At 40.9% G+C, this 27,626-nt stretch overlaps 1 protein-coding gene across 1 annotated transcript in view; it reads right to left on the bottom strand.

The window, feature by feature from the left end:
- Positions 1–27,626, bottom strand: part of FRMPD4 (FERM and PDZ domain containing 4) — a 787,588-nt gene that overhangs the window by 708,578 nt on the left and 51,384 nt on the right. The gene's annotated exons all lie outside the window — the stretch shown is intronic.

Raw genomic sequence — 27,626 nt, 5'->3', positions numbered from 1 at the left:
GTCTGCCCCGTCCCCTGGAGCCCTAAGCTCCAGGCACTGCCTTTGTTTCACCAATGTTTTCAGTGCGAGTGTACTAAGTGTTCCCCCCCATCAGGCATGGAGGCTACTCAGATAAATGAGAACGTCCCTGACTTCCAAGGGCTCAGCACAGAGGACACTGCTCAGGTGCTAGTTTACTCTTCAGGAAATGGCTATGCTCAAAGCATGGACACAGTTCAGACTTTCTTGGGGAAAAATGCTAATTTTGTATATTCAAATAAAGATCCACAATGTCTTATCTGAAATCCTTGGCACTGGATCTGTTTCAGAGAATTCAGATTCTGTCAGATTTTAGAAAGATACGGTGGTACTTATATATCATTGTAACTGATGTCCGAATGGGTTAGATTATGCTCTAGTAACAAAGATCTGCAAAATCCAGGTTGGTGGGGCTCTGCTCTGCCCCCTCTCCAGGTCTCGGGCTGTCAGAGCAAACATTAGCAAAAGCACTGTTAGTTAGAATTCCAGAGGGAAAGATGGCTAAAGCTGATTGCAAACTGTCCCCTCAAACTTCCACTCGGAAGTTACATGTATCAAACCTGGTCACAATTCAGTGGCCAAATCAACTCACGTGGCCATACCTAACTTCAAAGGCAAAGGAAATTGGAACCCTACAACGTGTCCAGAGAGTGGAGAGCTGGAAATATTTGGTACACAGTGATGAGGGAACAGAAGGCTGGCTGAAGACAAAGCATAAACTGACACTCTGCAACCTTCCCCCCACCCCCCACTCTTGGGTGGGATACATGTGACATTCTTCCGGGAAGCCCCCAACCATCTTAATGTTAATGCCTTACTAGAGGGGTAAACAACCTTAACCTGACAATGGCAAGGCCTCCGGTATCCTCTGAGTCTTCTTTAACATAGGAAAGTATTTTCTCAAGCTCCTTGTTTCCTTACCTTCCCCCAACCCCATAGTATATAATCAGCCACCCCTCACAACCCCCGGGGCAGCAGCTCTTTCTGCCCCCGGGTCCTGTCCCCGTGCTTTAATAAACCACCAATTTTGCACCAAAGACATCTCAAGAATTCTTTCTTGGTCGTCGGCTCCGGACTCCACCCCACTGAACCTCACCTATATCCCACAACCCCATCACACAGCACATTAGATTTCCACAGCCATATATTATGTAACAGCCCTAGCAGAATCTGCCACGGCAAGGAGTAGTAAATCCCAATAACTATGCCACCAAAAATGTGAATATTTATACTATGAGGAGTAAGAAGAGAATTGCATTACCTTACATTTGTTCAGTTCAGGTCTTATGGGCAAATGAAATTGGGGACCAAACTTCAAAACTCTGTTTTTCAAGCCTTGGGCATTTCAAAATTAAGATTAAAAAAATTATGGAGTTGTGCTGTGCTCAAGGATTTATAGTTCTGCTCAGTTTTATATTCGTTTTGTTATAATTTGACTCTTTTTCATAAAGACACCATTCATTTACAAAACTAAATGTAGAAGCGGTGTAGCCATGACTTCGAGCCCTGGAGATGGAGTCCCAGCTCTGCCACTTATGTCCTGAGTATAACCTTAGACGAGTAACTTAACCTCCCTGTGCCTCAGTCTTCTTACTGCTAAAAATATGAAAATGATAATGCTTCCCTCATAGAGTTGCTATGAGGATGAAGTGAGACAGTATATGGAAAGTGCTTAAAATAGTGCCTAAATTTGAGCTATTATTCATTATTAATTAAATATGACATAATTCTCATATTCTTACATTTAAAAAATCTTATGTTCTAAAACCAAAATTACACTCAACACTTTCTTCACTTCCTCTCCCAAGTCAAAACACTCTTTTGCTCTGTGTCACATCCTGGTGTCAATTTACTATTGCTGAGGAAAGGAAGCTGGTAAGCAAATGCTAATGCTCCCCTCCCCCACCCCCACCCTGGGACATTTTCACTTTTAAATAGGATGCAGTGGTTCTCAAAAGCCTCTTTATCTGAATCACCTGAAGGACTAGTTCAAAGTCAAAGAGCTGGGCCCCATTCCAGTTTCTGATTCAGTTGGCCTGGATGGGGCCTAAGATTCTGCATATCTAACAAGTTTCCAGGTGGCCACACTTTGAGAACCACTGCTCTAAAGGAATGCTTGAGATTACAGGAAAAATGGCAGTCACCTGGGAGACAAACTGCAGCTGAAACATTTTCCTTAAAAGGGTGTGCTTTAGAACAGGAGGTTTCAACCTGGCTATGCACTGAAATCACCAGGGAACTTAAAAAAAATTTTTTTTTCTTTCTTTGCTTTTGATTACTTTGTCTTATTGTGGTAAGAACTCTTAACTGAGATCTACCCTCTTCACAAATGTTTAAGTGTACAGCACAGTATTGTTGTCTAGAGATCAAGCAGATTTTCAGAACTCATTCACCTTGCATAACTGAAATTTTATACCCATTGAACAACTCCCCATCTCCCCTTCCCCCTGACCCTTGGCAACCACCATTCTACTCTTTTTTTTTTTTTTTTAAGGTTTTATTTATTTGTCAGAGAGAGCGAGTGCACAGGCAGGGGGAGCAGCAGGCAGAGGGAGAAGCACACTCCCTGCTGAACAAGGAGCCTGATACAGGGCTGGGTCCCAGGACCCCTGGGATCATGACCTGGGCCAAAGGCAGATGCTTAACCAACTGAGCCACCCAGGCATCCCCTACTCTCTGCTTCTATGAGTTTAACTACTTTAGAATCCTCATATAAGTGGAATCATTCAGTATCTGTCCTCTGTCTGGCAGATTTCACTTAGCATAATGTCCTCCAGGTTCATCCATGTTGTTACCTGTGGCAGGGATTTCTTCTGTGTAACATCCCATTGTATATGTATATACTACATTTTCTTTATGCATTCCTTCATCGATGGATATTTAGCTTGTTTCAATATCTTGGCTATTATGAATAATGCTACAATTAACAAGCGAGTACAAATATTTCTTTGGGATCTTGATTTCAATTCTTTTAGATATATACCCAGAAGAGGGATTGCTGAACCATAGGGTAAGTTCTATTTTTAATTTTTTTAAGGAACCTCCGTACTGTTTTCCTTAGTGGCTGCACCAGTTTGCATTCCCACCAATAATACACAAGGGTTCTGCTTCCTCAGCATCCTCTCCAACACTTGTTATCTTTTATTATTTTGATAATAGCCATCTTAACAAGTGTGAGGTGATATCTCATTGCGGTTTTAATTTGCATTTCCCTGATGAGTGATGTCGAGCACCATTTCATATACTGCTTTGGTGGCCATTTGTACGTCCTCTTTATAGAAATATTGATTCAAATCCTCTACCCACCAGCATGGTGAAGGCAGAAATATAAACTAATGGAACGGAATAGAAAGTTCAGAAATAAACCCATGCATATACAGTCGATTGATTTTTGACAAGGGAGCCAGAAATACACCATGGGGAAAGGATGGTCTCTTCAACAAATAGTGTTGGGAAAACGGAATATACACAAGCAAAAGAATGAAATTGGACCTTTATCTTACACCATACACAAAAATCCAGTCAAAAAGAGTTAAAGACTTAAAGGTAAGACCTGAAACTATAGGGCACCTGGATGGCTCAGTTAAGTGTCAGACTCTTGGTTTTGGCTCAGGTCATGATCTCAGGGTCATGAGATGGAGCCCTACGAAGTGTTCTGCACTGGATGTGGAGCCTGCTTAAGATTCTTTCTCTCCCTCTCACACAGGAGCTTCAAAATGCTAATGCACAGGTCCTGCCCCCTGAGAGTCTGATGTCAATAATCTAGGGTGAGGCCTGGGTATTAGGATTTTCAAAGCTCCCCAGGTGACACCATTGTGCAATCATGTTAGAAAGCCACTGCTCCTATGGCACTTCCTGCAATATTGAACGAGCATTCTCAAAGTTGGAAAGAACAGTGGATTGATCTTTCAGCCCTCTTTCCTTGGCCAATCACACACTGAGAATTTTGTATTTTGCTCTAGGAGAAGAAGGGAAGAATTTTGGAGCATAATCATGGTTTAAAGACATACATGCTGCTATCCCTAGCTTATTGGGAGGTGTTGGTTCCGAGAGTGGCTTCTTGTCCTATCTGCCACCGTGGCTCAAGTTTCCAGGGTGCAAGGACTAGCCACTGCTCCTGCTGGCCTCGGTTCTACTTGTGGAAAGTGGTCCTAGAAGCAGCCATCTCCAAATCCTCTGAGCATACTTGGCTGGTGTCGGCCTCTCCTTGGGAGAGCTGTTTTTCTGACCTACCATTTGCAAGTTAGCCTCATACATTGACCGTGCTGCCTAAAATCTATGGTCTATTAATTTTACATGAAATTATAAATGCTAAGATCCTACCAACTGCTGGAAATAGATTTCTTGACAAAGACTAAAATAAAAGTAAGATTTCTGTCACAAGAAAGGAAAACAAAGAGTGAAGAACCCAAATTAGTGGGCCCTGCAAAAGGGTAAAACAACTAAAATCATTTAAACGGCCTACCGTGTCCGGGTCAAATTACAGAAATAAGAAATGTAAACACCTCATGCTACCCTTTATTAGTTACTGCTTAACTGCAGTGTCCAGGGAAAGATGACCGAAGAAACAAGATATTTATTTACTTTTGCTCCTGAAACTCCAGGAAAAGGACTGTAAAAGGATTAAAAATGTACAACCTTAAAATAAGAATTGGAGGACAGCAACAAAATTTGGGAAGCTGGAAAGCAGCTGGATGGAAAGCTGATGAGTTAGCGGACCAAAAGTAGCCAAAAACCTGAACCAGCAGCGGGGAGAGCCACAACACAGCTCAGTTTATATCACACACCAGGGCGAGTAAGGGCTGCACATGCATTCACTTAGGTGTTGCCTAGGACTCCTTTCCCAATACAGCAGCAGAGCTGAGCAGGCGAGAGGAGCGGTGATTTGATAGTCAGGCGGCTGCATGGTCCACCAAAGCCTCAAATATTTACTATCTGGTCCTTCAGAGAAGAAGTCTGCTGATTCCTGCCTAGGTTACTCCAAAGGCTCAGGAACTGGCAGTGCCAAGTACATCAGGGAGTTGGGGAGAGGATGGAGTTATAAAAAAAAGAGTAGATTGATTAAAAGCATGTTTAAGAAGCAGTTAGATTTCCAGGTTCCCAGATCCTGTACAAAAGGAACATCCAGAGATTAAATAGAAAAGGAGGGTTCATAGAAATTAAAAATAAATAGCTCAATGGATGGGTGGGAAGATAAAATTGAGGAAATGTTCTAAAAGTAGAAGAAAAAAAAAAGAGAGAGAAAGGACCAATCTAGTGGTTCAACATCTGGACATAATAAGATATGGAGAAAGTAAGAAGAAATGGGAGACACGAAATCATTGATACAATTATTTCTTAAATTTCAGGTACTGAAAAGCATGCATATTGACACTGAATTGGCTCAGTGAGTGCCCAGTAAAATGGATGATCAGATACCCAAACTAAAGCTTGTCATCATGAAAGAGCAAAACAGAGAAGATCCCTCCAGCTTCTGGAGAGAAAAAAACCAGGTCAAAGCAAGGGAACCAAAACGACTTTGGTCTTCTCAACAGCACTCCTGGGACCAAGAATGTAAACATGGGAGCAATGCCTTCAAAATTCTAAAGAAAAATGGTGCCATCTGCTTGGCACAGAGAAATATTAATAAATGTTTACTAAACTGCAACAAATTACCAACTTGATTCCTGATTTGTGTTTTGTTTCCAACTCCCCTAGAGGGATGTTACATAGATCAAATATCCCAGTGTGAACACCCATGCTTATTCCTTTCTGCCTAGCACAGTCACAGGATTCCACAAATGACCACTGTATGAATAGATGTATCTTCACCATGTCCAGGCCACCATTATCTTTCACTTGGATCTTTTCATTACTCTCCTAACTGGCCTCCCTGAATCTACTCTTATCCCCTGAATCCTATCTCCTCACAGCAGCAAGAGAAAACAAACAAACAAACAAAAAGACAAACAAACAAAACCCACTGGCTCAAGTCGATCTCCTACCTGATACTGTCTAATGACTGGCCATTCCTTTTATAAGTTCTGTACCACAGACTAGAAAGTCCTGCATGACTGGGCCCTTGGGTACTTCTCCAGTCCCACCTCACTCACTAAGTTTCTGATCTTCTCTCAATAGAATGTGCTATGTGCCTTCTTGTCACAGTGCCATTCACATGGCCTGGAACTCTTGTATACCACTTTTCACATGGCTGTCTCCTTTGCGACCTTTCGCTCCCAGCTTGAGTATGACATCCTCAGAGAGGCCACTCCTGAACACTTGGTCTAAAGGCACTTCCCGCTTCCATTATTCTCACTCGTAATACGGTGTTTTTTCCTTCAACACTTACAGGGCAGTGCAGCTACTCATTTTACTGTCTGTCTTTACATGAGTGTGGATTCTGTGAATGTAGAGATAATGCCTGCTTTGTACATCGTTTCCCTACTATCTGCTCCGTAAAGTTTGTTTTAAAAAAAAGGGGCACCAGGCTGGCTCAGTTGGTGGAGCCTGCGACTCTTGATATCAGGGTCATGAGTTTGAGATCCACGTTGGGCATAGAGCTTACTTGAAAAAAAAAAAAAGAAGAAGAAGAAAGAAAAGAAGAAGGGAAGGGTAGGAGAGTTGGAGAGAGTGGAGTTCTCAGTTTAGTAATTTCATGCACCAGACTTAGGTCACTGTAACAACTTGAGACTCTACTATGGAATTCTGCCCAAATTTCCAGTTTGGGGACATAGGAATTCACCTAAAATTCTACACTTTCATCTATAGTACCTAGGTATTCCAACATTGGTTTTTGCTCAATTATCAAGATTCCCCACCTTGTCCTTCACTTCTGCTGTATCCAGCTGGCAGAAGGAAGGTTTCCAGATTTTAAAATGCAACCATTTGCTCATATCCCACTTATCAAACGATAGCTACTGCTGGCTTGGATTTTCCCATTAAAAAATTGATCCCAGGGGCGCCTGGAGGGTTCCATTGGTAGAGTGTGTGATTCTTGCTCTTGGGGTTCTGAGTTTGGGCCCCACATTGGGTATAGAGACTACTTAAAAATAAAATCTTTTTAAAAAAATGATCCCGTGTATATGAAATACTTAGAATAGTAAGTACAAAGAGATAGAAAGTATATTTACTGATTGCCTAAGTCTGTACTTGTTTATAGGGGCTGGGAGGAGGGAGAAATAGGAAGTGACTGTCTCATGGGTAGGGCTTTCTTTTGGGGTGATGAAAATGGGAACTAGCTAATGCTGATGGTTGCACTGCACTGTGAATATACCAAATGACCCTGAATTGTACACTTTGAGATGGTTAAAATAGTGAATTTTACGTGTATTTTACCACAATTTAAAAAAATGATACCATGTGCTTTCCTTTTACTTATTCTAAAAATAAGAAACTGTTATTATGGAAGACAACCGAATCCCTAACACTCCTTTGTCAGACACAAAATCTGGTCCTAAGTTTATAATAAATGTCACTATATTGGGGGAAACTTCACTTTCTTTTTTTTTTTAATTTTAATTCTAGTATAGTTTTTTTAAATATTAATTCCAGTATAGTTAATATACAGTGTTATATTCGTTTCGGTGAAACTTCCACTCTCTTATTTCCAATTGATATGAGGTGGGAGGTTACTGCTTCTCCCTGAATTCTACCATAGCCAGAGTTTTACATGTGCTTCCTCTGTGCCTAATTTCGTATTTGATACTTTTATTTAAGTAATGATAGATTTTATCTATTTATTTTTTAAGGATTTTATTTTCAAGTAATCTCTACACTCAACATGGGGTCGAACTTACAACTCCAAGATCGAGTCGCAAGTCCACCGACTGAGACTGAGCCAGCCAGGTGCCCCAAGGTAATGATAGATTTTAAAATGCATCTTACAATTAAATTATAATTAAATTAATAATCAACATAACTGCCCAGAAAAACTTCCACAGGGTTAGAGTTTGAGGGAAACTTAACTATCAACATGCAAAACCTAGCATAAACTTCTATGAAAGCACAACTCTGAGGCATCGGTACAGGCCTTTACTTGCTATTTTATACACATCAAAATCAGAAGCCAATTTGCAGTAATGTTTAGCCTTTGTCCGTTTCAAAGCTTTAGCATTCGTATGCATCTGGGTAGTGTGTTTTCTTGACTTCTTCACTGCACAAGTCCTTTCTGAAGCTCCTGGTCACCAATGACAACTGAGGACTGATAATTATTAATAAGCCCCTATTAGCTTCCCACACACACGGGATTAGAAGCCAGCATTGCCTTAGGAAGGAGGAAAAAGACCTGTTTTCAGCATAGCAGAAAAACCTTCTCAACTTGCAGGGCAGTAAATGTGTCCCTACACGATTTCAATAGTGCTAAAAATAACTTCCATGCCTTCATCTCCCTTCCCTAAGTCTTTTAAAGTAGGGGATAAATCTAGAAGCTTGCTTGAAACCGACTGGATTTCTTCAAACTTTGAACACTGGATTTGTTCCCACAAAGGTACTGCTCTCTTTAAGCTTTTAAATACTTGAGGCTGAAGTATTTCTTAAACATTGTACGTGCTTCTCATTTTGGAATGAGCTTTCATATATGGGAGCTGTTTTTCTTTCCCAAGAGGGAGCGATGTGGAAGAACTACCTATCGATACGAAGTGGCATATGGCTAACTGTCGGGGAGCAAGGGCAGAATGCTTCTATATTTCACTAAGTGCTGAGGGCCGTGGGGAATGCAGTTACCAGCGAACACCAGAATGGCCTACAGGTAAACATATGGCATTTCTCATAATAATCATCTCTTAAAACCTCCCCACAATACTGTAAAAAAATTCACCAATAGTTTATTGTACTGCTAGAAATCCAGTATCACAAAAGGCCAAAAGTTTACTGACAAACTGGTACATACGAACTTGACCTTCAACATTCACAAGAAAAGACCAATTGCATGTTCTCTGTCTTGCCCATGTTTTGTTCACAAAATATGTTGTAGGTTCCTCCTCTATAAACAAATTAAGTTCAACAACAACAAAAACGAACTTGGGCAGTAAACTGCTATTAACTTCAAGGATATCATTCATCCCTTCATCATTCAATCTATAAATATTTATGGACACTCTGCCAAGTATCAGACCCTGTCCCAGGTTACGGATACAGCAGTGAGAGAGATAGACATTGTCCATAACTTTGAAGAGTTTATAATCTCATAAGAACACAGATATACAAGTAATTAGAAATAAGTAATCATTTTAGAAAAGACAAATGCTTCCTTCATCAAGTTATCTTATCAAAATACTAAATACTACCCAGTTATGTTTGGCAAGAACACAATACTTTGCTTAGGGACAAAAAATGTTCTCCAAATGTTCCCTTTACATTTATAACAAGGGTCGTCTCTCTTGTGAATTAAGTAAACAACCCTTACCACGGAGACTTTCCTGGGAGTGGCTATAGCCTAGAAACCACTGTAACTAGAAACCCAAGCAGCCAGAGAGATGCTCTCCATTTCTCCATAACTTTTGTATTGGTGTTGTGCTTGGAGAATTGGGAATCAGGATGTTCCTTCCAGCCCTCAACTCCCGGTTTCTATGTAGACCAACTGCCATGCAGGTTGACAGAATCTTGCTTATATGAGGACTTGAGCATACTTTCCTACTTTAAAAAAGTTAGAGAGACCCAAGTCAGGCAAGCAAATGGACAAAAGCTCAACAACATCAAGTCCTAGCACCCAGTGCAGTAAACCAATAAGCATGCAGTGGTCCTCCCAACTAGCCAACACGGTAAATGCAGTCCACACCTCTTGCTTGACATTCTTTGAAATTGAGATTATCAGGTAGTAGACTTGTTGCCTGGCATTATCAAACCACCTCGAAAAGTTCATCCACCCTCTAAGTAAGACTAGCAATGGGCCAGGAAAGCTGGGTATATGCCATGAATGAGCCAGGACTACTTAACTGAAATAAAAATTCCACACCTTAAACTCTCTTCTGAAGAGTTTAATTTAAAAAGAAAATTAGCACAGAGGCAAACATAAACGAAGGAGCAAGGTTATTGCATGCTTTTAGCACCAGATTTATCAACGGAATCATAATTAGAAGCCCTGCCACTGAAATAATACAATTTGATGCTACATTTATTCTTGTGAGATATTAATCATCCCTAAAGAAACAAAGTGAACCTCAATACCATCACCAAATATTTTGGAAACTCAGTTTCGATCCTACAAATGGATACAATTATTTGATCCGGTTGAAAGTGGATGGATACAACTGGTTCCTGAATTAGAATTGGTAGTGGTGGAGTGCCCCGGTGGCTCAGTTGGTTAAGCATCTCACCCTTGATCTCAGCGCAGGTCTTGATCTCCCAGTCATGAGTTCAAGCCCTGTGTTGGGCTCCATGTTGGGTTTGGAGCCTACTTTGAAAAAAAAAAAAAAAAAGATGGTAGAGTTACTAAGAAACAGTGAAGTTTTTAATCCTTTGGAATTCCTGGGTACTGCTTTGGGTGTCAGAAGAACTGAAAATCATTTTGCAACAAGAAAATAAAATGTTTGCTTTTCTGCTGACTTTTTCCTAGTTTACTGCAACTCCTCACATCTGGAAAACTTCCACTGATCAAATGAAAGATTTTTCCAAAGAATCACTTGAGGTTGCTAAGGTAGTTCATAGCTTAAATACAAAAAGGAGGGCAGCTGGTGGGGGGAGGTGAGGAGGGCCACAAAAGACAGGAAACCCATCTTGATGAAGAGCATTACAAGGGTATGGTTAGTACGAAATGATAAATACTGATGATGAGCCATCTTCCAAGAGGAAGAAACAATTCTTTTTTATAATCCATGAATAACAAGGCCAATCTGGAACTGGCAGCCTTTTTCACAATTGGGGCAGATGCCCGCACCTCAGACTCTAGGGTTGGCACCTCTATTGGCAGTGTTTATCTTTCCCTTTTGTGGAAACGTGTACCTGTTTTGGGCGTGTGTGAGCCCTGGACTCCTGAGCATTACATTAGGCTGACATTTTGGGACTTGATCTGATGAATAATACACGGGTATTTACTGAGCAGCTGCTATGTGCAGACACTGTGGGGTGGCAGTGGAAAGCTATGCCTCTGCTCTCAGTGGAGAGGGACGAATTATAAACAAGAAACCAACAACTCAATGTGTGTGCCATGAAAAAACTGAGATTAATGGAGATGCTACTTTAGTAAGGGTGGTCGGGAAAGGCGACCCTGGTGAGTGAGGGGGAATTTGAGCAGGCCTTTGAGTGGAATCAGGGGCAAATCCTGCCCAACAGGTGAGTTGCAGGCAAAAGAGGATATGGGGAGAGTAGGCTGGGCAGAGGCCAGAGGAACATGCTTGCTGGGTTCAAAGCATTTTTGAATGTTTCTTATTTTATTCTTTGGTCCTCTTGAAGACCTCCCTTTGTTCAAAAAGAATAGGACTTGCTTTGGATATTTAATACCTAGTACGTGATTTGAGACACCCAACTCAAAGAAGTAAATGTTGAAAAATTTCATTGCACATTATGTAGCTGGAGATTCCTCGTTTAAAGTGGCACGGCCATTTGGACAGTTGACCAATCTCTTAATTTGAATAACATTTTCCAAAGAACGCATTGGTATTTTTCCCCTGCATTTTGATATATTTTTTGTGAGATGCCTGAATCATTAATATAACCAGTAGTATTTAATTTATAACATCAGCAATCATAGCATTTTAAGTTAGAAAATGTATGACTTTCAGGATTCCTGTCATAGGAAAGACAGATGGATAAAGATTAGGAAAAGGTAAGCAAAGGAAATAATATGACTTATGAATGCAGAATTATTCGGTAAAGATGAAATACATATATTGATTTAAAAGCTTTTTAATTTTTTGATTTTTTAAGTGAATGGCTCATCTTTCTTAATTTATGCCTGTAGCAGTTTTATCTGCTAGATTAGAATTCATTAAAAAAAAAAAAGAAACTAAATGTCATTAACACTTCTTTGTAATGAGTATCTTGACTAAATGGCTAGGGGCAGACAACAGTGTCTTCCTGGGGCTTAGCATTGTGGTATATATACACCCTGTAATTAACAACACGATTCATTAATAACACCACTCTATGCTGACATTACACTCTTAACCAGACAAGAAGCTTTTCTCTTTTTTGTAATCTAACCCTTAAACAGTATCTCTGGGCAACATCAGTACCATGCCCTGACGATTACCAAATTCTCATTTTAAAGTAACTTAGACATTCTGAAACATAGCTGACTGATGGCATGTGTGTATTCATTCCGTCTATTCATCAAATATTCATTGAATACCTACACTGTGCCTCTTCCACGCCCATTTATTCTGCTGAGGGAAAATGACAAAAGGGTAATCTTTTGCAAAGAGCCCTGAGATGGCCTTAAAGATGGGTGCCCATTCTCTGTCTTCTCCCATCAAAAGATGGAGTTTATTTCTCCTTCCTTGAATCTGCTTTACTGTGACTGCTTTCACCAACAGAATGCAGCAGAAGCCAGGCCTTCCCAATTTCAGACCTGGCTTTTCAGAGTACTGACAGTTACCATTTCCTCCCTCTTGGTACTCTCATATTCAGGACCCCAAAACCACCATGTACGAAGCCCCTCTTCCCTTCCGGAGAGACCACGTGGAGAAGACCTGTGGAGAGGAGAGGTACTGAGACTATGTGGAGAAGGAGAGAGGCCCAGCTATCCCAATGTCCCAGGGGAGCCTCCTGATGACTCTAGATCTGGCACTGATTACAACCATAAGAAACCCCAAGGCAGGCCTGCAGCAGAGCTGCACAGCTGAGCCCAGTCAACCCACAGAATTGTGCAAGGGGATGAAAGGGTGGTTGTGTTAAGCCACAATGTTTGGGGATAGGCTGTTATATAGTGATAAATAACTAAACAAGCCTCAGTGGAACTTGGGGGCTCACGGATGGGACACTCCCACACATGTACTGCACTCAGAATACTTCTGAGGTGGGTTTTCCAGAAGAGGCAATATATAGCCAGATGATGACAACAGTTCTGCTTTTTTTCAGAAGGGAGTCACTAAAAAGAATTCATTCTCTCCATCTAGTAGTGAACTGGCCATTCTGAGAGTTAGATAAAGGCCACCCATTAAATATGCACTGAGAGGGTGCTGGGGTAACTCACTGGGTAGGAAGAAGCTACAGAACCTTGTGGCCAAGGCACAGCCAGTGTCTCTAGAGGCAGATGTTTCAGTTTCAGCTCCACTGCACCTCAGGGCCCACCCACAGCTCGTCATCATCCCACTCCCAAAACACAAGTGGACTGATCATAATTGCCCAAGACCCTGCAGAGCCACCAGAGTTGCCTTTCTTTCTGAGGGACAATCAGATTGTATCAGTTCCATCTTTCTTTTTTTTTTTTTTTTTTTTTTAGAGATAGCGCAAGTCAGGAGGGGCATAGGGAGAAGGAGAGAGAATCCCAAGCAGGCTCCACAGCCAGCCCAGAGCCCGATGCAGGGCTTGATCCCATGACCCTGAGATCATGACCTGAGCTGAAATCAAGAGTCACACGCTTAACTAACTATGCCACCCAAGTGCCCCGTATCAGTTTCATCTTAAAGATGATCAATATTGCCTCCTCTGCCCATCCCCTGCTCCAAACTCCTTAGCAAGACATAGAACAGACTCTTCATATCCTCAGGTATTAGTTTCTTGTGGTTATCATAACAAATTACCATAAATGTTATGGCTTGAAAAAACAGAAATGTATTCCCTCAGCTTTAAAGGCCAGAAGTCTGAAATAAAGGTGTCTACAGGGCTGTGCTCTCTCCAAAGGCTCTAGGGGAGAATCCTTCCTTGCTTCTTCCCATCTCTGGTGGCTCCAGGTATCCCTCAGTTTGTGCTACGTCATTCCAATCTGTACCTCTGTCTTCACATGGCCTTCTATGTGTGTCTGCCTTCTCTTCTTCTTATAAGGACACTTATCACTAGATGTAGGAGCCACCTGGGTAATTCAAGATAATCTCATTTAGGGACGCCTGGGTGGCTCAGTCAGTTAAGTGTCTGCCTTCCGCCCAGGTCACGATCCCAGGGTCCTGCACAATCCAAGGGTCCTGGGATCAAGTCCCACATCAGGCTCCTTGTTTAGCAGGGAGCTTGCTTCTCCCTCTGCCTCCTTCTCCCTCTGCCTGCTGCTCCCCTTGCTTGTGCTCTCTCTCTCTCTCTGACAAATAAATTAATAAAATCTTAAAAAAAAAAAGATAATCTCATTTAGAAATCCTTACTCTATCTGCATCTGCAAAAACCCCTTTTCCAAATAAGATCATATCCACATGTTCCAGGTGGTAATATCTTTGGGGGGGGGGCACCATTTAATTCACTAGACCTCACTCCTCCATGTCATCTCTTTCTCCCCATTGCCCCTGGCCCAGTGATGCTGTGATCTGGACACTCTTTGTCACTTGCTTTTCCCATGACACACTGTGCTCACTTTTGTGTTCGTATGAGGGTAATCACATGACAGCACCTTTCTGACTAGAATGGCATTCGCTACATGCCCTGGTGGAACAAATAAAGCCTTTAGGGCCAGTTCAGATGTCACCTCTTCCACACAACCTTCTTAATACCTCATAGGGAACATTAGTTGCTTCTCACTTCCCACAGCACATTGTCCAGGGTCTTACACGGGCATGGCTAAATGCTTAATAGATGCTTGCTGAACTAGCTGGGTCAAGTTTGGCTTATGAGTGGATGCATATAGGTTCTATCACCATCTACCAGGTAGATTACTGGCATTTTATTCCTTTGGGGTTCACAAGGCTTTCTGATCTTTAAAAGTCCTTTGTTAAAACATAAATATCTGGGGGTGCCTGGCTAACTCAGTTGGTAGAGCACACAACTCTTGATCTCAGTGTCATTACATTAGTTCAAGCCCCATATTGGGTGTAGAGCTTACTAAAAAAGAAAAAGAAAGAAAGAAAGAAAAAAAAAGAAAAAAAAAAAAAAGAAAACAGATATATATCTAACACTCTATGCCACTGCCAGTTAACATACCTGGGGTATTATTAACAGCTGGAAGAGAGGACCCCTCTCAGGAATTAAACACTGGGGATAGATAGTCAAATAGAGGGTGACAAAATGCTCACCAATATTTCCCTTTTTCGGGCATTCTGGAAAATCTATATTTCTAAGCCTTCCTTACATTTAAGTTTGGACCATGAGATTAATTCTCATCAAAGAAATGAGGGGCCTGGGTGGCTCAGTTTGGTAAGCCTCTGCCTTCAGCTTAGGTCATAATCCCAGGGTCCTGGGATTGAGCTTCACATCGGGTTCCCTGCTCCACTGGGAGCCTGCTTCTCCTCTCTTTGCCATTACTCCCACTTGTGCTCTCTGGCTCTTTCTATCTCTTTGTCAAATAAATAAATACAATAAGAAGAAAAGAAAAGGAGAGAAAAGAAAAGGAAAGAAAAGAAAAGAAAGGAAAAGAAAAGAAAGGAAAAAGGAAAAGGAAGTAAAGGAAGGAAGGAAGGGAGGGAGGGAGGGAGGAAAGAAGGGAGGGAGGGAGGGAGGGAGAAAGGAAAGGAGGGAGGGAGGAAGGAAGGCAGGCAAGCAGGCAGGCAGGGTGGGGCACACAGGTGGCTCAGTCGGTTAAGCGGTTAAGCGTCTGCCTTTGGCTCAGGTCATAGTCCTGGGATTAAGCCCTGCATCGGGCTCCCTGCTCAGTGGGGAGCCTGCTTCTACCTCTCCTGCTCCCCCTGCTTGTGCTCTCTCTCTCTCTTTCTCTCAATCTCTGTCAAATAAATAGATAAATAAAAATCTTAAAAAAAAAAAAAAAAGAAATGAAGACAGAGTGATATACACCATTTCTAGGTCTGTCCACTAAAATCTCCCAAGAGATCATTGGCTTTCTCTTGTTTCCATCTGTGTGGCTGGAAATGAGGACCTCAAGATCACAGAACCCTACCATGCAAGGAGCCCAGATTTCTGAGTCACTACTTGGAAAGAGAAACATAAAGGAGAGATATCCAACCTGCATTAGACTATAACTGAACAGGAAATACATTTTTATGTTGTTATATGTATCACACAATTTTTGTTAGGTTATGCTGTGGTAACCACTCTAAAAGTCTCAATAGCTTATGACAACAATTGTTTATTTATAATTCATATTACATGATAACTGTTTTTTGGCTGTGGCTATGCTCCTTATATTTTCTCTTTTTTAAAGATTTTATTTATTTATCTGACAGAGAGAGAGAGAGCACAAGCAGGGGGAGAGGCAGGCAGAGGGAGAAGGAGAAGCAGGCTCCCCACCGAGCAGGGAGCCCAATGTGGGACTCGATCTCAGGACCCTGGGATCATGACCTGACAGAAGGCAGTCACTTAACCAACTGAGCCACCCAGGCACCCCCTTATATTCTCTTTGTCCCTGAATCCAGGCTGAAGGATCAGCCCCTGTTTGGGACATGCTGTTCTCGTGGCACAGGAGAAAATGGACCACCAGCAGAGCTGCTACGCAAGGCTGTTAAACCTTCTGCTCAGATGTGGCATCTATCACGTTTGCCTACATTCCGCTGGCCAAAGCCTGTCATATGGCCAAGCTGCAGTTACCAGGGTGGAAACTCTACTTACCCCTGTTATGGGCTGAATTATGTCCTCCAAAATTCATCGGTTGAAACCCTAACCAGCAATGTGACTATATTTGAAATAGGGCCTTTAAAGAGGTAATTAAGGATAAATGAAGTCATAAGGGAGGGGCCCTAATCTGAAAAGCCTGCTGTCCTTATAGGAGGAAGAGTCACCAGGAGTAGGCCATGTGAGAACACAAGAAGGTGGCCATCTGCAAGTCAAGGAGAGGGGCCTCAGGAGAAATCAAACCTGCCAGCACCTTGGTCTTGGACTTCCAACCTCCGGAAGTGTGAAAAAATAAATTCCCGTTGTTCAAGCGCCCCCATTTGTGGTATTTTGTTGTGGCAGACCTAGCCGACTAATACACCCCCAGAAAGGGGTATTGCAAGTTACACAGCAATGGATGAGAACAAAAGTCTCCTTACCAAATAGACTAAATGATCAGGGACAATGAAACCATCTACCACATTATGCCACTGAAGTCAGGGGATGTTCGTTAAAGCAGTGAGCTAGTGTTACCCTGACTTTTCAGATGCATCGGCAGTGTCTAAATAGACACGTGGAGAAAGGTGGTTTGGGGGGGCACCAATAGTGAAACACTCTTCTCTTCTCCATTTTTACAGGGCTGACTCTGCCTTTAGACCTCACAGAATGTGCTGCTGGTCCCAGTAGAACAGATGGGTGTCAGAGCTACAGCACTTTGTCCTTGGAACCTGATTTCAACTGTTTGAGTTCTACTGTGTTTGTCGAATAAGAATACTGCTAACTGCTTCCCAGGGTTGCTGTGAAAAGTAAATGAGAGGAAAATCTTGCCACACAGTAGGTTTTCATCAAATGTTATTTTGCTCTCCTTTTACATTCTTGTTAGAAACTGAAGAAATTCATCCTGAGGGGAATTTAAAGCTTAGCATGTACCCATCTTATCAAAAGAGACATTTTCCTTTGTTCCATAAATCATTATTTCAAATCAGAGCTCATCTTACAGGACTAATTACCGTACAGAAGATACTGTGATTAATTGTTTGGGGACTGGAGAGAGCGGAGATGGGAAAGGAAGAATGGAGGCTGTTGGAGGCAACCTGCAGGCAAGAAGAAAGGTTCACTGCATTTATTTAATAGGCCACGATGCAGCTGACGGGAGTTTATTTGTCATAACAACACTGGCATTTAAATAAAGATGTTAGCATTAATCATCAATTGTGATTAAAGCCCACAGCTATGGCAAAAGCTGAAAACATGCTTGGCTTTTTTTTTTTTTTTTTTCTCCCTTATTTTCCCACTTGTCTCAGCAATACGGAATCTCAATGGTCCAGAAGAAAAATTCTCTATTTTTATTAGAAACAAAATGGGGGGGGGAGGGCTTTGGAAATTATAGGAATATAGATGGCGGGAGGGAGGAGAGTTTGGTGTGTTTGTGTAAAGGTTCATAAAATGATGCCAGCTGTATTGTTTTTAATTCAGGAATTATAGGACTAAAAAGAGATTTACTCCCTAATAAATATCCATTTCCTTATTCTTCAATGCCATATTGTCCTTCAGTAATTCAGTACTAATTCCAGAACAGTTTAATATTTACCCAGCAGATAGCATGAAGTGCTGTCAGAGCTCCTGAGCTCTGTACCAGATAATCTCTGAAAACGAGCAAGGAGGAAAAGGGAAAGCCTTTCTAAGACGATGCTCTCAAAAAAAGGAAAAAAAAAAAAGCTCTCTCTGTTTAGGCTTCAAAACCTCGAGAACTGACTACAGGGATGCAGCTTCAATTAATAGCCTTGAACTAGAAACATGCACCAGTTTTCATGGTGGAGTTCCTGATTTGGGCAGCATTTTCTCTAAACAGTCATCCCCAAATTCAACTCTTGAAGTAGGCAGGAACTGTCATTGGGTCCCTGCAATGATAACTGCCAAGCATGATTTCTTGGTGCCCACTGTTGACCCTGACTCCCTAGGGATTCTGTGAAACATTCCAGCCAGACCAATCCTCCTTCCTTGGCACCCATGATCTCACCCAGTCCCCCTTGTGGACAGCCTTCCACCCTCCATGGGCCCTATTTTCCCCACCAACCAATCTATTAGACTGATGGATTCTCATGGGCTCATCAGTAATTTGTAAGAGATATTTGTGTACACCTTATTATTTGCTCTTTAGATTTTGATATATAACTAAAGCATTTGCCTAGAACAGTGGTCCTCAACTGGGGGAGAGTTTGCCCCTGAGGGAACATAAGAGAATACCTACTTATAGGGGTTGTAAAGGGGCGCCTGGGTGGCTCAGTTGGTTAAGCGTCTGCCTTCGGCTCAGGTCATGATCCCAAGGTCCTGGGCTCAAGCCCCACATCGGGCTCCCTGCTCAGTGGGGAGTTGCTTCTCCCGCTCCCTCTGCCTGTGGCTCCCCCCACTTGTGCTCTCTCTGTCAAACAAATGAAATCTTTTTAAAAAATTAAAAAATAAAAATAAAAAAATAACGAGGATGTAAAAAGCAGGAGAAAGTATGAGGAAAAGGGCAGTTCCATGTTTGATCCAGGACCTCAACAATATCAGCGTTCAGAGTCAGCTGCTTCGATCTATTAAGATTTGCCTCATTGTGACAATATGGTGACCACAGCTCTGTTACATTTTCATAGAACAATGTCTTAAAGGAGGAAGGGGAGGGAAGCCTCCATCTTACCTTGCTCCTCCGTCAAGGAAGAAAGTTTTTACCCAGACTCAGCTCTACTAGTTCCCTCAGTTCACACTGGCCAGGACTGAATCACTTGCCCATGCCCGTGCCTTACTGGCAAGGGAGGCTGGAAACACAGGTGTCTGGCATTTTACTGGGAGGGTGTGCCTGCTAGCAAGAAAGAGAATGTGGGAGGTGCCACAAGAAGGCACATGACAGTGCACACACTGCCTACTGCAGGGAGAATCAGATTAGTACAAGGCAGTGCTGGTGGCTGACAGCTGCTGCCATCTAAAGTTAGAATGTAAGGATGAGGGTTCTGGTCCAACATGATGACACAGGAAGGCCCTGAACTCACCTCCTCCACGGAACACACCAAATTACACCTATATATAGAACAATTCCTCCTGGAGAAGAACTAAGGGCCAACTGAACAGCTTCTGAACAACCAAAGATAGAATAGAGTTTCCCAGATAAACAAACCACTAAACCAGCCTTACAAGAAACATTAAAGGGACTTCTTAAGTGGAAAAGAAATGGCCATAATTAGACATAAGAAAACTATGAACGAAAACATGTAAAATATGATGACATACACATAAGATGTGGAGTAGTAAGCAAAAAGGGAAAAGAGGAGAAAAACAAAAAGATTTTTTTCTTTTTTCTGCTTTTAAGTTTATTCATTTCCTTTTTTAGAATGTCTTTGAACTTAAAGGACCATTAAATTAATATCGACTGCTATTGACTTAGGGTGTTATATATGAACCTCACAGTAACCATAAATCAAAAACCTATAATAGGTTCATAAAAAATAAAGAGAAAGAAAGCCAAACATACACTATAGAAACTCATCAATCACAAAGAAAGAGAGCAAGGAAAGAAAAAAGGAACAAAGATGAACTATAAAAACAACCAGAAAACAAATAACAAAATGGCAATAAGTATATACTTATCAATAATTACTTTAAATGTAAATGGCCTAAATGCTCCAATCAAAAGACATAGGGTGGCAGAATGGATTAAAAAGCAAGACCCATCTATATGCTGCCTACAAGAGATTCAGCTCAGACCTAATGGCACATATAGACTGAAAGTGAAGGTGAATGCAAAAACATTCACCATGCAAATGGAAGCCAAAAACAAAACAAAACAAAAAGTCAGGGTAACAATATTTATATCAGACAAGACAGACTTTAAAACTAAGACTATGGGGCGCCTGGGTGGCACAGTCATTAAGCGTCTGCCTTCGGCTCATGGCGTGATCCCAGCATTCTGGGATCGAGCCCCACATCAGGCTTCTCTGCTAGGAGCCTGCTTCTTCCTTTCCCACTCCCCCTGCTTGTGTTCCCTCTCTCGCTGGCTGTCTCTCTCTGTCAAATAAATAAATAACATCTTTAAAAAATAAATAAATAAATAAATAAAACTAAGACTATAACAAGAGACAAAAAAGGACATTACATAATGATAAAGGGATTCAGGCCAACAGGAGGACATTGTAAATTATAAATACTGTACAATTTACAATTGTGAATATCTATGCACCCAACACTATAACACTTAAATGCATAAAACAAATATTAACAGGCATAAAGAGAGAAATTGATGGTAATACAATTATAGTAGGGGACTTTAACATCCCACTTACATCAATGGATAGATCATCCAGAGAGAAAATCAACAAGGTAATCAGATCTTTGAATGACACTTTGGACCAGATGGACATAACATATATATACAGAACATTTCATCAAAAAAACAACAGAATACACAATCTTTTCAAGTACACGTGGGACATCCTCCAGAAGAGATCACGTATTAGGCTACAAGACAAGCCTCAATAAATTTAAGAAAACTTAAATCATATCATACATCTTTTCCAATCATAATGGTATGAAACCACAAATCACAAGAAAAAACTGGAAAAAAACACAAACACGTGGAGACTAAGCAACATGACACTAAACAACCAAAGGGGCAATGAAGCAATCAAAGAAGAAATTTAAAAATACAAACAGGGGCGCCTGGGTGGCACAGCGGTTGGGCGTCTGCCTTCGGCTCAGGGCGTGATCCCGGCGATCTGGGATTGAGCCCCACATCAGGCTCCTCCGCTATGAGCCTGCTTCTTCCTCTCCCACTCCCCCTGCTTGTGTTCCCTCTCTCGCTGGCTGTCTCTATCCCTGTCAAATAAATAAAATCTTTAAAAAATAAAAAAAAAAAAAATAAAAAAATAAAAAATAAAATAAAAATACAAACAAATGAAAATGGAAACAAAATGGTCCAAAATCTTTGAGACACAATAAAAGCAGTTCTGAGAAGGAAGTATATAGCGATACAGGCTTGCCTCACAAAACAAGGAAAAGCTCAAATAAACACATAAACGAACTAGAAAAAGGACAAACAAAGCCCCAGATGAGTAGAAGAAAGGAAATAAAAAAGATCAGAGCAGAAATAAATGACTTTGAAGGGGCGCCTGGGTGGCTCAGTTGGTTAAGCATCCAGGTCTTGATCTCAGAGCTGTGAGTGCAAGCCCTGCATTGGGCTCCATGCTGGGTACAGAGCCTACTTAAAAGGAAAGACAAAATAAAACAAACAGAAATAAATGATACTGACACTAAAAAAATAAAATAAAAAATGAAAACTTGGTTGAAAAGATAAACAAAATTGACAAAACCTTAACAAGACTTACCAAGAAAAAAAAGAGAAAGGACCCTAATAAACAAAATGAGAGAGGAAGTAACAACTGACATCACAGAAATACAAAGAATGATAAGAGAATAGTACGAAAAATTATATACCAAAAAACTGGACAATAGAAGAAATAAATTCCTAGAAACACACAATCTTCTAAAAGTGAATCAGAAAGAAATAGAAAATCTGAACGGACTGATTGCAACTAACAAAACTGAATCAGTAATCAAAAAAGTACAAAAAAATAGAAGTCTGGGGCCAGATGGATTCACAGGTGAATTCTACCAAATATTTATTTATTTTTATTTTTTAAAATATTTTATTTATTTATTTGTCAGAGAGAGCATAAGCGGGGGGAGCAGCAGGCAGAGCAGATAGAGGGAGAAGCAGGCTCCCCACTAAGCAAGGAGCCCAATGCGGGACCTGATCCCAGGACCCTGGATCATGACCTGAGCCAAAGGCAGCCACCTAACTGACTGAGCCACCCAGGTGTCCCTCTATCAAACATTTCAAGAAGAGTTAATACCTACTCTCCTCAAACTATTCCAAAAAACAGAAAAGGAAAGCTTCTAAGTACATTCTACGAGGCCAGATACCAAAACCAGACAAAGACACCACAAAAAAAAAAGAAACTATAGACCAATATCCCTGATGAACATAGATGCAAAATCCTCAGCAGGATATCAGCAAACCACATACAATACATTAGAAAGATCATTCACCATGATCAGATAGGATTTATTCCAAGGATGCAAAAACGATTCAATATTCACAAATTAATCAACACAAGACATCGTATCAATAAAACAAAGGATAAAAATCATATGATCAGGGGCGCCTGAGTGGCTCAGTCGTTAAGCATCTGCCTTCGGCTCAGGGCGTGATCCCAGGGTCCTGGGATCAAGCCCCATGTCAGGCTCCTCCTCTGGGAGCCTGCTTCTTCCTCTCCCACTCCCCCTGCTTGTGTTCCCTCTCTCGCTGGCTGTCTCTCTCTCTGTCAAAAAAATAAATAAAATCTTTAAAGAAAAATAAAAAAAAAATCATATGATCATCTCAATAGACGCAGAAAGGTGTTTGACAAAATTCAACATCTATTCATGATAAAAACTTTCAACAAAGTAGAGTTAGAGGGAACATATCTCAACATAATCAAGGCCATATATGAAAAACCCACAGCTAACATCATATTCGATGGTAAAAAACTGAGAGCATTCTTCTTAAGTTCAGGAGCAAGACAAGGATGTCCACCCTTGTGACCTTTATTCAACAGAGTACTGGCAGTCTTACCCACAGCAAACAGACAAGAAAAAGAAACAAGAGGCATGGTAAATGGTAAAGAAGAAGTTAAACTGTCACTATTCGCAGATGATGTGACACTATACATAGAAAATCCCAGACTCCACCAAAAAAAACTACTAGAAATACCAAACGAATTTGGTAAAATTGTAGGATAGAAAATTAATACCCAGAAATTGGTAGTGTTTCTATACACTAATAATAAAGTAGCAGAAAAAGAAATTAAGAAAACAATTCCAAGGGTGCCTGGCTGGCTCAGTTGGAGGAGCATGCAGCTCTTGATCTTGGGTGTTTAAGCTCCACATTGTGTGTATAGATTACTAAAAATAAACAAACAACAAACAAAATTTAAAAAGAAAGAAAACAATCCCATTCACAAATGCACCAAAAAGAATAAAGTACCTAGTAATAAAAACCAAAGAGGTGAAAGACCTCTACTCCAAAAACTAAATTACATTGATGAAAGGAATGGAAGATGACACAAACAGAAAGATATTCCATGCTCATGGATTGGAAGAATTTATATTGTTAAAATGTGCATATTATCCAAAGCAATCTACAGATTCAATGCAATCCCTATCAAAACACCAACAGCATTTTTTAAAGAACTGGAACAAATAATACTAAAATTTGTATGCAACCACAGAAGACCCCAAATAGCCAAAGCAATCTTAAGAAAGAAGAACTAAGCTAGAGGTATCACAATTCCAGATTTCAATATATACTACATAGGGCACCTGGATGGCTCAGTTGGGTAAGCTACCAACTCTTGATTTTTGGCTCAGGTCATGATCTCAAGGTTGTGGAATCAACCCCACATGGGGCTCCATGCTCAGTGGGGAGTCTGCTTGAGATTCTCTCCCTCTCCTTCTGCCCCCCCCCGCCCCCGCTCATACTCTCTCTCTTTCTCTCTCTAAGATAAATAAATGGGGCACCTGGGTGGCTCAGTCAGTTGAGTGTCTGACTCTTGACTTTGGCTCAGGTTATGATCTCAGGGTGGTGAGATCAAGCCCTGCCTCGGGCTCTGCACTCAGCTCAGACTCTGCTTGAGATTCTCTCTCCCTCTCTCTCTGTCCCTCCCACTCTTGCTCTCTCTAAATAAATAAATATAAGAAAATAAAATAAATAAGTAAATCTTTAAAAAAGAAATAGTGCAAAGCTGTAGTAATCAAAACAGTATGGTACTGGCACAAAAATAGACACATAGATCAATGGACCAGAATAGAAAGCCCAGAAAGAAACCCACACTTATATGGTCAATTAATCTATGACTAAGGAGTCAAGGATTAACATTGGGGAAAAGTCAGGGGCGCCTGGGTGGCACAGCGGTTAAGCGTCTGCCTTCAACTCAGGGCGTGATCCCGGCGATCTGGGATCGAGCCCAACATCAGGCTCTTCTGCTATGAGCCTGCTTCTTCCTCTCCCACTCCCCCTGCTTGTGTTCCCTCTCTCGCTGGCTGTCTCTATCTCTGTCAAATAAATAAATAAAATCTTAAAAAAAAAAAAAAAAAAAGAAATGCAACAGTTTTGGGGCGCCTGGGTAGCGCAGTCGTTAGGGCGTCTGCCTTCAGCTCAGGGCGTGATCCCGGCGTTACCAGATCGAGCCCCACATCGGGCTCCTCCGCTGTGAGCCTGCTTCTTCCTCTCCCACTCCCCCTGCTTGTGTTCCCTCTCTCGCTGGCTGTCTCTCTGTCACATAAATAAATAAAATCTTTAAAAAAAAAAAAAAAAAAAACATTGGGGAAAAGTCAGTCTCTTCAATAAATGGTGCTGGGGAAACTGGACAACCACATGCAAAAGAATGAAACTAGACCAGTTTCTAATACTATACCCAAAAATAAACTCAAAATGGACTAAGAACCTAAATTTAAGACCTGAAATCATAAAAATGCTAGAATAGAAGCAGTAATTTCTCTGGTATTGTCTATGGCAACATTTTTCTAGATATGTCTGCTAAAGTAAGGGAAATAAAAGCAAAAATAAACTACTGAGACTACAACAAAATAAAAAGTATTTGCACACCAAAGGAAACCATCAATAAAACAAAAAGACAACTTACTAAATGGGAGAAGATATTTTCAAATGATATTTGTGATAAGGGGTTAATATCCAAAACATATAAAGTACTTACACAATCCAACACCAAAAAAAAAAAAAAAAATCTGATTAAAAAGTAGGAAGAACTGAACAGACATTTCTCCAACGAAGACATACAGATGACCAACAGACACATGAAAAGATGCTCAATCTCATTAATCATCAGGTAAATGCAAATTGAAACCACAATGAGATATCACCTTAAACATATTAGAATAGCTACAATAAAAAAGACAAGAAATAACAAGCGTTGGCAAAGATGTGGAGAAAAAGGAACCCTTGTGCATTGTTGGTGGGAATGTAAGTTGATTCAGTGACTGAGGAAAACAGCATGGAGGTTCCTCAAAAAAATAAAAACAGAAATACCATATAATCCAATAATTCCACTATTGGGTACTTACCCACCCCCCAAAACAAAAATGCTAATTCAAAAAGATATATGCATTCCTATGCTTACTGCACCATTATTTACAATAGCCAACATATGAAAGTAACCTAAATGTTCATCAATAGATGAATGGATAAGGAAGATGTGGGGTAAGTGTGTGTATGGATATACACACATACATTTATACATACATAATGGAATATTACTCAGCCATAAAAAGGATGAGATTCATGCCACTTGCAATGACATGGATGGACCTAGAGGGTATTATGCTAAAATAAGTCAGACTGAGAAAGACAAATACAGTATGATTCCACTCATTAGTTGAATCTAAAAAAAAATGAATAAACAAAGTAGAATCAGATCTATAAATAAAAAAACTGATGGTTGCTGGGTGGGGAGGTGAGGGTAGACAAAACAGGTAAAGGGGAGTGGGAGATACAGGCTTCCAGTTACGGAATGAATAAATCATGGGAATAAAAGGCACAACATAAGAAATGTAGTCGATATTGTAACAGCAATCTATCAGGACAGATGGTAGCTATACTTGTGGTGAATATAGCATGATGTATAAGCTTGTCAAATCCCTAAGCTGTACACCTGAAACCAATGTAACATTGTGTATCCACTATAAATAAAATAAAATAAAAAATGAATAAATCTAGAATGTAAGCCACAAAACAGGAGCTGTCCCCACTGTCTGGAGAGCTCAAGGAAGGCTTCTCGAAAGATGCATGCCTGACCCTTCTCCTGAAATCCTGCTTTAGGAAGAATATCTCCACCCACATCAGAAGCCCAAGGAATTATCTTCAAATCCCCCTTTTCCATATTCCCGCATGTGATTCACCCACAAGATTTATCACCACCCCTCTCTCCTTTACTTCCAGACTTTCAGCCTTAGTTCACAATCTCATCATCCCCCTTTTCCCTTTCTGATTGCTGGGTCCTCAACTTAATCCATCTTCCACAATATCACCGTAGTTATCTTTCCAAAACTTAGGTATGCTCATGTCAAAATCCTTTGCTGGCTTCTTTTTTTATTTTTTAACATTTTTAAAAAAGATTTTATTTATTTACTTATTTGGAGGGGGGAGAGCACGAGTGGGAGGGGGAGCGGGAGAGGGAGAAACAGGGCTCTGTCCCAGGACCGTAAGATCACGACCCGAGCCGAAGGCAGACACTTAACTGACTGAGCCACCCAGGCACTCCCTCCCCCCCTTTTTTTAAAATAAAATAAAATCTGGCCTCCTTAGTGTGGCATGCAAGGCACACTACACAGTCTTTCTTCACCTGCCTTCCTGGCTTCACCTTCCTTCTGCTTTCCCTTTTTCAACAGACAAGTTGGGCAATTTGCCATTACCCTGATGTGGCACATAATTTCATGCCTCCATGCCTTTGCACAGCCTGAATACCCTACCTCCCCATCTACTTCCCTTCTTTACTTGTTACAACTTATCACTCTAGGTCTAACTTAAATGTCACCATTTCCATGAAACTTTATCAGTCTCTGTGTCAGAATTAATTTGCTGCCTCTTCTGGGAGTTCAGAATGTTCTATTGAACCTCTACTGAGGAATTACCCCACTGTTTCTATTGTATACTTCCTATGGGCCAGATACTTATAAAAGAATTAAATATGATAAACTCATTTAATGCTTAAGGCAGCCCTCTTATAAGTATCATCCTCATTTTATAGATGGGGAAGCTGAGGCACAGTGATCTCAAGGAACTCTTCTTGGTTTCAAACCCAGTTAGTCTGACTCCAGAGATGAGTTCATGATTTCTACACCAGTGCTGTCCAATGGAACTTGTGATAATGGACATGTTGTATAGCTCTGCTCCCCAATATGGTAGCCACTAAGCACATGTGGCTATTAAGCACTTGTAATGTGGCCCACTGTGACTAAAAAACTGGATTCTTAATTTCATTTCA

Source organism: Ursus arctos, chromosome X, assembly GCF_023065955.2.
Source record: "Ursus arctos isolate Adak ecotype North America chromosome X, UrsArc2.0, whole genome shotgun sequence".
NCBI lineage: Eukaryota > Metazoa > Chordata > Mammalia > Carnivora > Ursidae > Ursus > Ursus arctos.
Note: the sequence above shows the minus strand (reverse complement) of the source record. Positions and strands in the feature narration are given on the sequence as shown.